The sequence below is a fragment of the Pinus tabuliformis genome, chromosome 7 (assembly GCF_031772625.1).
Source record: "Pinus tabuliformis cultivar Carrire ecotype Pingquan chromosome 7, CPIR1, whole genome shotgun sequence".
Taxonomy (NCBI): Eukaryota; Viridiplantae; Streptophyta; class Pinopsida; order Pinales; family Pinaceae; genus Pinus; species Pinus tabuliformis.
In genome coordinates, this window is record NC_142293.1 from 879,339,387 (window position 1) to 879,352,593 (window position 13,207).

Here is a 13,207-nt window from a genome sequence, read left to right on the forward strand (position 1 = left end):
CTTCAAAATCCCTGAGTCAGACACTCAACCAGTCGCCAGTTCCAACCCTGATAAGTGATTGCATGAATCATCTTAGAATATGGGTTTATCATATTGTTGTCGTCTTGTCATGAGTGGATTGTAGTTGTAGGTATTTTGATATGTCATGATAGGATGATGGTGAAGGAGATGGAGAAGTATACCATGCTAGAAGACACCTAAGGATTTGAGGAGATAAGATTATCATCAGGCAAGAAGATGAAGGAACATTTGATTACAACAGAAGACCAAAGATCAAGACTGCATGAAGACTCCATTGACTCACAAACCTTTGAAGGGTAGATATGAAGAACAAAGCATGTCTCTCAGGAAGACAAAGTATTGGATACATATTTTATTGAAGACAAAGCAGCAAGAAGGACAACTTGGCACTGCCACATCATCATGCAGTCTATGTCATCGGTGTCATGTCATGTCCAATCATGAGTCATTATTTGCCACATCATTTGTGGATTATGTAAATTCAATATTGGAGAAATGTAATGTAAAGTGGAAGTCCAAGAGTCATCCATGTAATACAAAAGGTCATGTAGGAAGTTGAAAGGTCACTGAGAAGTCAAACAGTCATGAGGGTAGTCCAAGAGTCACAAGGGAAGTGAATGGTCACCCCATTTGTTATATATACACCCTCATTTCTCATGTAAGGTAATTTTCACCTTGGATCCTCCTACCAGGCATTAGGGAGAAAAATAGTTGTTTTAGAGGAGTGAGTGATTGCTCTAATTCTCCACTATTGGGGCCAGTGGTGTTCATTGTCTTGATGTACCTTGTAACTTTTACTTAATTCAAAAGCTTGTCAAGCCAGCACGCTTTCATGCATATGTCGTGAATATTGTAAGACTATTCTTTGAATGTTTGCGATGTATGTTATTTTCATATGTACTAAGGAAATTGAACTATTTCGGTGGCTTTGGTACTTATCTTGTTGACGGTATGTTGTATTTTATTTAACAATTGTTGCTTCCTTGTGAACTATTTCGCTAGTTGATCAACGATTCATTCATATGTATCTGCTCATGTGCCTTTTCTATATTAGTATGATTACTTGTCTTTAAATGGCCCACTTTTCTCTTCTCTTTCGTAGAAGGACCTTGATACTTTGCACAGCTGAATATTTCACAAGGAATATTCACTTGCTAGTCCGAAAATACTTGTGTATTACTCTCTTGTGTTGAACTTTGTAGCCAAGGAAAATCTACAAGTATACATGGTAGTCAGGCGGATACTTAGAATGGGACTTCTACTTCAAACGATGTGAGGTATAATTAGGACTTCACATTAGGGAGACCCCTTAGTTGAAACTTGACAAATTTCCAGCACCATCAACAAGTCTCCTAGGGACATTTTTTTGTACGCTCCTTTAGAAACTCTTGGGTTAAAGGGTTGGGATGCGATGGAACATTGAGCCTATGGAACCCTGCCTTGTTGACCTTTTTAGCCCTTCCCACCTACAAGTTTTAACTACACATAAATTTTGATACTAGAGGCCTTCTTTGGACTTCACCATATCGTTTCAAATCTCTTTCCCAAAACTATCCAAATGTGCCACTTCTAGGAGCATCTAAGTTGATTTATAATGCATAAATTACTTCAATGCCTTAAACTTCCAACCACCATAATTATAAGATTTTATAGCTTTCTTCATTTAACTTGTTATTTTGATGGTTCTCTAAAAATGACTGTATCTATGAGGAGTCTCACTCTAAACTTGACACACCATGCATCTTTCATCCTTATCTATTTGATATCCATGCCAACATTATGTTCAAAAATTCCCCCTTTGGAATTGATGGAAACTTCCCCACCAAAATAACTCCCCTTGTAACCAAGTAGGGTTCTCTCCACCTCTACACTCCCCCTGGCATTTATAATAATTCCACTTAGAAATTTTCCTTGATACTTTACAACCTACCCATTAATTGAAGAAACAAGTTGGGTAGATACCAGTACTCATTCAAACTAAGTCATTTGAATGTAGAAGAAACAACTCCTATTTGTTGCATCAGATACTTGAAGGGTTCCTGTGTTAGTGTATTTTTGAATATATCTACAAGTTTCTCATTAATGGCCACATATTAAATTTGAAAAACATTAGTAACAACCTATTCTCTTAAAAATTGAAACATAATTGGAATATGTTTGGTCTTCGAATGCATGACAAGATTTTTAGAGATGTTAATAGCACTAGTATTATCACACAATTTCAATCGAATCATTCATCTCTACTTTGATGTACTTTAAGGTCTACTTCATCCAAATAATTTGACTGAAGCAGGTGGCTGCAACTATGTACTCAGCTTCGGTTGTAGAAAACAATATTGATTCTTGTTTTTTCTAACCCAAGACACAAGACAATCTCCGAAAAATAATGTTGCCCCAAAGGTGTTTTTTCTATCATCAAGGTTGTTGAACTAATCAACATTAGTATAAGATTTTAATTTAAAGTCTTTACCTATAGAATACCATAAACCAAAGTTTGTTGTGTTCCTTGCAAACATCTGAAAATAATTTTTACAACGTTGACATGGCTTTCTCTAGGAATCGCTTGAAATCTCGCCACCAAGCCCACTATTGCATTATGTCTAGACTTGAGGCAGTTAGGTACAACAGACTTCCAATCATTGATTTGTAAGTTGTTTGATTCACATGAGGGTTTCATCTTCTTTACATAGCTTACAACCAATAACCATGGGGGTACTAACTGGCTTACACTCTTCCATCCCAAATTTCTTTAGTGTTTCTCTTAAATGCTTATATTTAGAGATGAAGATGCCCTTTTTGGACTGGGTAATTTAACATGAGGAAGAAGGATAGTTCTCCTATCATAGGCATTTCAAATTATTTCTGCATTAAGTCAACAAACTGGTGTCCCATTTGTTCTAAACCACTAGCAAAGATAATATCATATACATAAACCACAACAACCAGTAGATGATCATCTTCAGATTTTATATACAAATTACTATCAACATATCCTCTTTTAAAACCTTGCTAATATAGATATTTGTCTAATCTGGGATAGCATGCTCTAGGGGCTTGTTTTAGCCCATACAGGGCCTTTTTAAGTCTACAAACATAATCTTCATTTTCTGATAGCATGAAGCCATCTGGTCATTCTATATATACTTCTTCTTCCATATATCCATTAAGAAAGGTCGATTTCACATCCATTTGATATACCTTGATATTCTTATGGTTGGAAAAATTAAGAAACATTCTGATGGCTTCAATTCTTGCTACAAGTGTAAAGGTCTCTTCAAAATATGTTCCTTCTATATGTGCATACCCTTTGCAAACTAGTCTTGCTTTGTTCCTTATCACTTGTCCTTCCTCATCTAGATTATCCTCAAAGACCCATTTAGTGCCTATAGCGTTTTTTTTTTTGGGTCCCGCATGTCCTTTTTATCAATTTGATCCAATTTTTCATTCGTTGCCTTCACCCAAAACTTGTCTTCACTTGCTTGACTAAGATTTTTGGGCTCAATTTGTGACACCAAAACAAGATTTGTGCAGCTTGGACTGCCACAAAATTTCCTCCTAGTTTGAACATCGAGCCTATGATCACCAATAATTTGAATTTTTGGGTGTTGTTTTTTGCACATACCTGGAAGGAGTTTTGTACCTCTACATTGCATCTTCTTCTTCATTTTCTTCTTATGCTTTTGCTTCTTCTTGATTTGTACACCTAGTGGTTGAATCTTCTTCTAAACCTAAGTTCAAGTTTTATCTAGATTGATTTGAACAAGGTAGTAATTCATCCACCACAATATCAGTGCAATATTCAACCCTTTTTGTCCTTTTGTTGAATAGACTTTACTCTTGGTTAAGTATCTAAGAAATTTACTCTCATCAATTCGAGAGTCAAATTTTTAAATATCTTTATCATTTATTTTGATATAACATTTACTCCCAAATACTTTGAACTGTTTCACTAATGTTGGTCTCCCTTTCCATAATTTATGAGTTATCATAGTTAGGCTTGAGTTGTGTTCTATTTTCTAGATAGATAGTTTCTTGTGGTGCTTCTCCCCAAAAAATGTGGGGAACTTTGGCCATCATCTAAATTGTTTTGTTCTTTCTCTCAGCTACTCCATTCTATTGTGGTTTTTTGGCTATAGAGTATTGCTTCCTTATGCCATGTTCTTCACAAAATTCTTCAAATTCTCTTGAGGTGAATTCTCATCCCCTGCTTTATCTTAAGAATTGAATCTTTATATATTTTTCATTTTCAACCTGAGCTTTGATTATTTTAAACTTTCTCAGAGCTTTTGATTTTTCTTTGAACAACATTATCCAAGTAGCTCTGGTAAAATCATCAATAAATAATATAAAATATCATTCTCCTCTTGGGTTATGTTTTCTTATAAGCCCATAGATGTTACTGTGAACCAACTCCAAAGGTTTACAGGATGAACATTCCTTTGTCTTAAACTGAGTCCTTGTCTACTTTTCAAACTAACAGGAATTGCAGATTGGCTATCGAGCTTTTTCAATCTTGGTAATCCTTTGATTTCATCTATCTTGCTAATATTTATTAGGTTTTTAAGATTTATATTACCAAGTCTTCTATACCACAACCATGTTTGATTTTTCTTATTCATGTAGAAACTTACTCTAGAATCATCAAACACGTACACATTGTTGTGATTCCTGACTGCCTTCCCCACCAACTTTCCATTCTCTACTTTTTATATCTCACAATCTCTAGGATGAAAAGTCACAGTGTATCCATTATCACACATTTAACTTACGTTAAGCATATTTTGCTTGATGACTTCCACATACAACACATTTTGGGCCTTATTGATCTCATCAAGACTAACCATGCCCTTCCCTTTAATTTGTGTTGGTGCATTATTTCCAAATGTATAATTTACTTCGTCCTTTTATTTTAGAAACAAGAATTTAATCTTGTTCCCAATCATGTGTTTAGAGCAACCACTATCCACATGCCATATGTTTCTTGATCATGTGTAGACAAAGCTAGTCCACATTCCTCATTTTTCTCAATATTTTGCTTCCAAATATTCATGTTCCTTATGTGTGTGGGTTGTGCAGTGGTCTATAGTTTGGAAGGATATTCAAGCCTACTCTTTTAGTCACTTACCTTGTGGCCAAAATTATTACACTTTAACATTAAATTTCATTCATCAAGGGAGAGAAAGAATTCCTATTCTTGGAAAATAAGTTCTGAACTCTATGATTTTGATAACTTCTAGGTTTGAAGTTTTCATCTCTTTCAACTTTAACAATTCTACAATTAATGGCTTTATGCCCAAAGATATGACATTTATAACAATGTTCTTAGAACAATCTTGTGTACCTAACATTTGAAAATTCATGAGCTTGAGTTGATTGCTTGTACGTAAGTTGTCTTGTTGACTAATTTACATATCGGTGTGGAGGAATACTCGAGAAATTAACATCCTTTCTCCAATTTTGAGTGATTCTCTGACTTGTTTTTTTATTTTTCTTGATTGACTCTTCCTTGTAATACCTTTGCAAATATTTGAGAACCTTTGAATCCTATGGGCCTAAAACTAGTCTTTTCTTTAGAATATTTATGTGAATCAGAGTATCCCAGACCTGCCTTATTTTTTAGGGATGTTTGAAATGTGATTTAATTTCTCTATTCCTTCAGTGATTTGTCTTGTCCAAATCCTTTTTAGTTTTAGACTTCTCAAGTGTGTTCTCAAATATATGATTTCTACTTCTAGACTATGATAGTTCTCTTCCCATTCAAGAGTTGGTTCATTTAGAACCTGTTCCTTTCCTTTTGTTTCCTCCAGCTTGACTTTTAGGGACAAAATTTCTCCTTTACATGTTTCTTGAGCAACTCTTGTTTCAAGGATTTATTCTCATCCTCTATTTTACCACAGTTATTTTGTTTTTCTTCTAATTCTTGTGCTAGCCTATATATGCCTTTAATAGCTTCTTCAAGCTCTTCTCTTTGATAAACAAACTCCTCATTATCAAAGTTGTACATAATTTCTTCAACTCGCAACAAATTCTCTTTTAGTTTGTTGTTATTCTTTCTAGCCTTATTTAACTTGTCAAGAACACTAATGAGCTCCCCTTCGAGATCCACTACTCATTCTTCTTCTTCCTCAGTGTCTGAGTCATTCTTGGATTTATATTGAACATCGAATGCCATAAGTAAGCATTCATTACTTGAAGAATCTTCACTACTTGCTTCTAATGCAAAACTATCCTCTTTGGAATAGAACCCCCTCTTCTTGAAGGATTTATTCTTCTGATATTTTAGAGATTTATCTATGGGCTTTTGATCTTTATCCTTTTCTGACTTTTCTTTATAAGGAAACTTGGAGGAAAAATGATCAACTCTTCCACAACCAAAGCATTTGAAGGGTAACTTTCCCTTATACTTACCTAAACTATGATTTAATTTTTTGGTACAATGAATCAACTCTTGATCAAATTCACAACTAGAACATTCTTGGTTATATTTGTTCTCCTTACTCTTCTTAGAAACTTTAAATGCCCCCTCTTTTGGCTTAGTGTTCTCCTTTCCTAATATCATCTCATAGGTTATTATAGTTCCATGTAGCTGGTTGATTGTAAGTGTCTTCAAGTTTGTCATCTCCTCGATGACCAAAATTTTAGCATTCAATCTCATAGGCAGAGATCTCAAAACATTAAGAACGACTACTTCCTCTTTGAGATCACCAATTCCTTTATTCATGCTTGTTACTCCATCAACTCTAATGAATTATTTTTCTATACTTTCTTCTTCATTCATCCTTGAGCTCTCGAATCTCATTCTAATGGTTTGAAGCTTTCCTTGCTTAACTTTCTCATCTCCTTCTTGATTCTTATTAAGTTTGTCCCAAACTTATTTGGCTGACTTATAGTGCATTACCTTTATTAGTCCAAATTGACTAATACCAACGAGAATGGAATTCTCAGCCTTTGCATTGTTCCCACATATCTTTTTACCATCTGCATTTGTAGGAGGGGTAGTTGGGACAACATAATTAACTAATACGAAGATCCAAACATCTATGCCTACAAACATGAGATAGGATTCCATCTTAACCTTTCAAAAAACATAGTTTATTCCATTGAATATCGTTATCTTACTTGAGTAATAATATTGATTCTCTTGTCTAGACATTATTCCGTATAGATCTACCTTCTAGTGGTGAAGTTATTCCTCAAGGAACCTGGGCTCTAATACCAATTGTTGGAATAAGGAATCAATAATTAACACTTTTTACAATGTTATGATGGGTATTTAAAATTTAAAATGGATACACTCAAATAACACATGATATTCCATCATTCATACATATTTGAACACAATGATTTATGTGGAAACACTTCCAAGAGAAAAACCATCAAAGCTTGTTTTTGTATTATGATGATAATTAAGGTGCCAACTTTGATTACATCATTTTTTTGTGAAAACCCACTCACAGGAGGCCCCAACCCCCTTTGGATCAGCAAGCCACAAATTACCTAGAGGCTCCAACCTCTTATAAATCAGGCCTCTACATACTTCGGCCAAATGTCCTATTTTCATACAATTTTTAGACTACGAACAATGGCCTCCTTCTATTACATAAAATAAAATGACATGATATGTTTTCTTCCACAACTCCTCTAAATCTTCTTAGCATACACATTATTGGACCCTCTTCTCTTCTCTTCCTCTTTAGTGCACACAGCTTCATTATTCGCTCAGCACCCTACTCTCTCAGCACACCACACTAATATAACACCCATAATATAGAGTAGCCTCATTTATTATCACTAACATCGAGAGAGTGTATTAATTTGAAACTGAGCACTTCAACTAAACATAATGTTATCATTAGTAGACTTCAATTACATAGTATGGCTTCCCTTTCTTATTCAATTTTTTCTTCACAACTGACTTGAACATTGACTGTGCATTTTATTTACTCAATACCTTTAAAGGACTTGATTCATTCAATTGCGTGTATGGCGCAAGGCATATTGTGTATTTCCACACTTTCTTGAGACTAGGAGTCTACTCCAATTTTGTACAGATCATAACGTTCGATGGGGTTTATGTCCTACTATAAACTTCCTAATGAGATTATCCATTAAATTCAGCATGGCACAAGTACTTTGACTATCACTTGAACATACCACAGAGAAACCCCATACAAATGCGCTTCACCAACTCCATTGATAAACCTCTTTAGATTAGTACAACGTTGTGTCATTGCCCTTAATTAACTTGTGTTGGTGTCAGTCTTGTTAGCATGTCATCTTGGTCAAATGTGCTTTTACTATGCTTGTTAGGGTGTCATGTCAAATTTTTGTCATTTCAGTGAATCTTCAAATAAAAATTTGGTCATTGGTTGTTGTGTCTAGGTCACTGTTGCTCCCTTCACTTACTCATGGTCTTCATCACTCATCATGGTCATTGTCTTCTTCGAGGTATCATATCTTCATTTAAGTGTCTTGGGTCATAAAATGGTTGAATTCCTCATTTTAGGTCATGGTCTAGGGTTTCACTCCATGTGTCATCATGATACCATATGTTGCCAAAAACATGTCCATCAAGTGATTAAGTGGGTAAAGGGAGTTAGCATATTAGGGAAAGCAAAATAAAGGTAAAGGTAATGTTTTATTTCAAATAAGACAATGTTGCAGTACACTACCTCGCCTCATCATTTCTCATAGGGACATGTTTGCTTCAAAATATGTTTCCAACCAAATGGAGAAGCATTTTATAAAAGTGAAAGAGGTTTTTTTCCATTGTAGTCCAAGGAACAATAGCATCCTTCATTTTATGCACATGTGTTATTATTTGAAAGAAATTCCCAATATACACTTGCTACGGGAGAGTTACTTCACTTCTGGATAGCTTGACTTCCAGATAGTTTTTTAGGGGTTTGGAGCAAGTTTTGGCAGTGCTTAATGACTCTATTGTGTAGCAGACATCCTAAGCTTTCCAATCGTACCTCATCTTGTGATTTGGACTAGTGGAAGGCATCCAAAGTGATCTAAAAATTGGCAATGCACTCTTGTCAAAGAAACCCTGAGTTTTTGGAGTGACCTTGGGAAAATCAATTTTTCTCCCTAATGGAGTGTCCAAATTACATGCTTGAGGTTTCCATCTTATAGCAGACTTCAATAGCTTTCCAACGAGCTATAAAGATCTCAATTAGGAGCAGTTTATGGCCTCCAGAAGTGGTTTGGAAGACCGACGCTACGCTCAGGAACAAGGCAATGCACTCAGGAGGTCGGCGTTGTGCTCAGTAAGACTACGTTGTGCTTGGGCCAGACTACCTCAAATTTGCCAGAAACTCACCCAAATTGATTTTTTAAGCTTTCTCACCTATTTTCTTGCAATCCTAAGCTCATCCACAAGTAAGTACACCAATTTACTTTTTTCCCATGGAAAATTCGTGATTTCACTAGTAAAAGAAATTACATTTTGTAGATGCATATGCATATTCTGATATTGCTATCGATAAACACTGCTTCCGAAGAGGCAGTAAACTTCAGCAACCATTTTCACTGGGAGTAGCCCAAACAGTGTCTGAAGAAGAGTCAAAAGGATACAAAATAACAATAGTGTATATATTATCTTGATCCACACAGGGAGATAATACCAAAAAATATGATCAATACCAAAACTATGGCCACATATCAGTTCAAAAAAAGCAAAGGAAATATGTACAAATTATGTTCCAGAGTCCAAACATTAATTCAAAATGTCCATAAATGGCCTGTGATAGAACTGGTGGTGTTCCCCATCAATCTGTTTGATGATTAGCCAGTTGCCCTGCTCCTGGATCACGCCTTCTTTGGAAAGACAGTCAGCCTCTGTGTTCTGCTCCCTGTATATATGTTTACAAGAAAAATGGTCAAAAATGGAAATCATTCTTATAGCCTCATCAAGTATGTGTCTCAATGTGTAAGTCCTGCAAGAAGATACTCTATTCAACCAATCACAGACAATCTTAGAGTCACCAAATAGTTGTAATGCATTTCAGTCCTTCTCCAAAGCAAAACGAATGATATGATAAGCTACTGAAAGCTCTGCATAGTTATTTGTGCCCCTTCTAAAGCCCATAGATAGGCTGAAAGAGTGCCTCCCAAATAATTGTAGGATAGCCCCCCCGCCACAGCCCTCTTCTTGTGCTGCCCCATCAAAGTATGCCCAGGGTCTACTGGGGTCAATATATTCCCGAGAGATAGTACGTGGGTTAGGGGGGAAGGGTCATTAGGGATAAGATCATAGTCCGCTTTGATCATGGCTGCCAATATAGACCATCTAGGGGGGGAGTTATGGAAAATCAATTGATTCCGAGCTATCCAGATAGCCCCACAGAACAGCAGGGGAGGGTTTCTCAATTTATGAGGCCAGACAAAATGGTACCATAGATTCCAAGTTTCCACTAGAGAGCCTGATAACCAATTATAATTAGAGGGGACAGCAGCAAACACCATATTCCAAGCATTACACACAAAATGGCAATGTAGAAAGATGCGGAAAGTAGATTCTCCTTCCTTGTTACAAAAGTAACACTAGTGAGGGCCATAAAAGGCTCACTTCAACAGGTTATCCCCAGTGGGGATTTTGTTTTTCAAAATACACCACATAAGAACTATAGTCCTAGGAGGCGCCTTAAGCTTCCAGAGGTGTTTCCACCAATGAAGAATGACCTGGGGCTTACGCGGATTTGCCAGGACCAAATAACCCTCCTTGGGCGTGTATCTCCCAGATTTCACCAAGGCCTAGATAATCTTGTCCTCCCCCTCCAAGATATGGATATGAGCCTCCAAAAGGGCCTGTGTAAATTCCCTCCAGTGTCGCCTCCAATGAGGAGGTATATTGAGTTGGCTATCTGATTTCCATGCCTATTGAAGGAAGAAGGAGTTGTTTTCATCAGCAATGTGGGCAAAGAGTGTTATGTTCTGCTACGTTAAGTGTGCAATCAAAGCTGGAGGCAATCGATGCATGTCCCCACAACCTATCCACGGATCTATTCCAATTCGCACTCTGTCCCCTGAATGTATCCTCTAGGTAATTCCAGAGCGAATGGTCTCCAAAGCCTTCAGAACAGCCTTCCAAATAATTGAAATACCAGTTAAGGGTCCCATTGGACTACGGATCCAATCCACCACTTGTGTCGGTGCAATGTATTTCGAGTAGGCAACCGTGGTCCATAAACTATCCGAAGCAACCAATTTCCAACCTATCTTCGCTGCCAGTGCAGATGAAAAATCATCCAATTTTTTGAGGCCCCAACCCCCACACTTTTTAGGGAGTGTGAGGGCATCCCAATTAGCCCAAGCAAAGATCCTCCCAAGTTGTTTACCTCTCCATAAGAATCTGTAGCAAATATTTTGGATCTTGGACAGGATGCTTCTAGGGATCTAGGCCAAGGACATCCAGTAAACAGGGGTCACTTCCAGAACACTTTTGATTAGGGTCAAACGGCCGGCTCGAGAAATAAATCTAAGGTACCATATGTTGAGCCTTTTCTCCAGCTTAGCAATGAGCCAAGTCCAATATGCTATCTTGTACCCAATTGGTTTCAACTTGAAACCCAGATATTTCAATCCCTCTACCAGTTCCAACAGCGTAAAGCGAAACCTTTGGAGAGCATAATGAATTTCGTGTTGAGTGCAAGTTGTGGCCGTCAATGTGGATTTTCCTTCATTAATGATCATCCCTGTAGCCTTCTGGAATAAGGAAAATATATCTCTGATTGATGTTAGGTCCCCAACGCTACCATTGAGAAAAACCAGCACGTCGTCCACAAAAAGAAGGTGTGTAAGAGTGCAATCCTCCGTAATCTTTATACCTCTGAGTCTACCATGCCTATGTTCCTCTGATATTATTCTACTGAATCCTTCCATAACCAGGAGAAAAAGTAATGGTGAAAGAGGACACCCTTGCCTCAGACCTCAAGCCGAGGTGAAGAAGGGGGTAGCACTACCGTTAACCAGAACACTGAAAGGTATGTTAGTGATGCATCCCATGATCCATTTAATGAATGAGAAAGGAAAACCAAGATGGGTTAGAAGCATCCTCAGGTATAACCAGTTAACGCTATCAAAAGCTTTAGATAAATCCACCTTCATAATCATACCTTTGCCATTTTTGCAGTGGAGAGTGTGTAATACTTCCTGTGTCATCCCTATCACCTCATGGATTTGCCTCTCCTTCAGGAAAGCGAATTGTTCAGGTAGGATATGCTTTGATAAGATAGGCTTCACCCTGTTAGCAATAATTTTAGCTATAATTTTGTACAAACAATTACAAAGCGAAATGGGACGAAAATCATCAAATGAGGAAGGATTATCTGTCTTCGGAATGAGAGCTATAAATGTGGAGGTGATGGCAGCTTCCAAGCGCCCCGAGGTCCGAGACTCCTCCACAACTCTGAGGAGATCTGACCCTATCACTTCAAAGAATGACAAATAAAATTCAACGGACCAGCCATCAGGTCCAAGGCTTTTATCTTTGCTGAACCATTTCAATGTGGCCTCCAGCTCTTCCAAGGTGACTTCTCGAGTCAGCTCCTCCTCATCCTCAGGCTCCACATATATGGGGAAAAGCTTAGCAACTCTAATAATTTCTGCTAAATTAGTGTCCCTTGGGTCCCGATATGCTGATTTGAAATGAGAGTTTGCAGTGAGGCAAGCTGAGGGAAAGTGTTAGCTGTACCTCCGTGACCATCCTACATTTTCCAAATAGTATTAATAGCTTTCCTGCCATTAGCAAATTTATGATAAAATTTTGTATTTGCATCCCCTTCCCGAACCCAGATGACTCTGCTCCGAAAATGCCATTTTTCTTCTCTATCCTTGAGTATATTCCCACGAGACGAGTATAGGGAAGTGATGAATTGCTTATGTTCTTTTGTTCTAAATGTACCACCTTGCTCCTGTTCAAAAACACCCATATCGATCTCTATCTGTCTCAGTTCTAGATCCTCCTGTAATCTTTTTTGATGAGCCTAATTTTTGGACATCTTTTTCAGCTCAGCTAGGTTGTGGATAAAGCCAGTCATAACAGAGCCCCTTTCCCTCAGAGGGTGCCTTTTCCAAAAATCAGTGATCATGTTTATGCATGATGCATCCTTAAGCCAGGTAGAACTAAATTTGAAAGGCCCTTTCGGTCTGTCTCTACCATTATCCAATTCCATAAAAATAG